Below are 1,643 nucleotides of genomic sequence, written 5' to 3'. Positions count from 1 at the left end.
GGGGGCGCACGCGTCTGGAGTTCGTTTGCAGAGGCTGGAAGCCCTGGCGCGCCCATTCTCTCTCTCTCTCCCTCTCTCTGTCCTTCTTTCTGTGTCTGTCGCTCTCAAATAAATAAATAAAAATTTTAAAAAAAAAATGTCAGTGTCAGGAGTGGGATACCTCCCCATGAATTGTTGGTCAAGGAGACCCTTGATGTTCCCCAAAATATTACAGGCTATTGCCAAGGCTCTTGGTTGCTCACAAGAACTAGGCAGAAAGAACTAGACTGAAAATACCACAGCTTTGGCTGCAGGACACTGAGAAATCAAGCTGGACCTGAGCTGGAAGCCTCCCCCGCCCAACCCTTGTTTAACTGTCATGGTGCTGGAAAGGGCTATGGAGCCCGCTGGGGGAGAAGAGCCATCAGTGGGCCCTGCAAGCTACACAGCTGGCCAGCACAAGAAAAATGTGCCACCTGGTGCAATGGTAGCATGTCTGTTATGGTGGTACCAACAACTCTCTGGTTGAATTTGAAGTCCACTCCAAGAGAGGGAATTCATGCTTTGTACATAAGACATAGGATCTGTGGGGAGGTCATAAACCCCAGGCGGAAGCTACTATTGATGTTTGCCTAACTGGATATACGATGCCCACCAAAGTGCCCTCTAAATATTTGTGCTTATGCCCATATATTAATGCTACCCTCACTTTTGGTTAAAGAAGACTTGCTTTTTTAATGGGTGGGGGGCGGTCAAGGTAGGGTCTCACTCTAGCTCAGGCTGACCTGGAATTCACTATGTAGTCTCAGGGAGGCCTAGAACTCATAGTGATCCTCCTACCTCTGCCTCCCGAGTGCTGGGATTAAAGGTGTATGCCACCAGGCTAGGCAAGTAGCCTTTCTTTTCAGACGGTGGCCACCATAAGGCAGAATCAAAAGTGCTGAGAAGAAGGGACAGTGGAGTGTTCTGCACTGAGAGATGTCTCTATCCCTCCCTCCAAGGCTCAGGTACCATTGTGGAAAAGGTGAAGGAATGAAGGTGAAGCAGACAGCCTCAGGTTCGCTGAGATGAACTTCCAGACCAGGCACAGTTATGGAAGAAGGGACATTTATTGAAGCTTACAGATTCAGGGGAAGTTCCATAATGGCAGAAGAAGCTGGCCTGCCTTCACAGGTCCAAGCGGAGGGAAAGAAGTACCAGCCTACAGGTCAAAAGCCACAGCACACTTCAGGAACTCCAGCTAGGCACACTTTGCATATCTTTAGATTGAAATCTGAAACCCACCACCACAATTTAAGATCCACCCAGTGACATTGCCCCCAGCCAGGTAGCCAGCAGATGCAAACTACAAACAAGCAACTGAGTGTATTGGGGGCCATCTATTCTATTCAAACCACCACAGAAGGATGGGGAGGCGTGCTTTGGAACGCTGTGTCCCAGACAAAGTGGTCATTGCAGTCATGACCTCACAACAGCTGCCTCTGCCAACGCAAGGTGGAGAAGGGATTTGAGAGCAGAGACAAAGGAGGGTGGTGGGAGGGGATTAGGATCAGAATGTATTGTGTATATGTGTGGAGGCTGTCAATAAAGTTTTTTTTTTTTTTCAAAATAAGGCTCAAGCTCCCAGAATGAACACTGCCAAGCAACATTGCTGTTAGAGTTAG

Source organism: Jaculus jaculus, chromosome 18, assembly GCF_020740685.1.
Source record: "Jaculus jaculus isolate mJacJac1 chromosome 18, mJacJac1.mat.Y.cur, whole genome shotgun sequence".
Classification (NCBI taxonomy): Eukaryota; Metazoa; Chordata; class Mammalia; order Rodentia; family Dipodidae; genus Jaculus; species Jaculus jaculus.
This window is presented reverse-complemented; position numbering follows the sequence as displayed.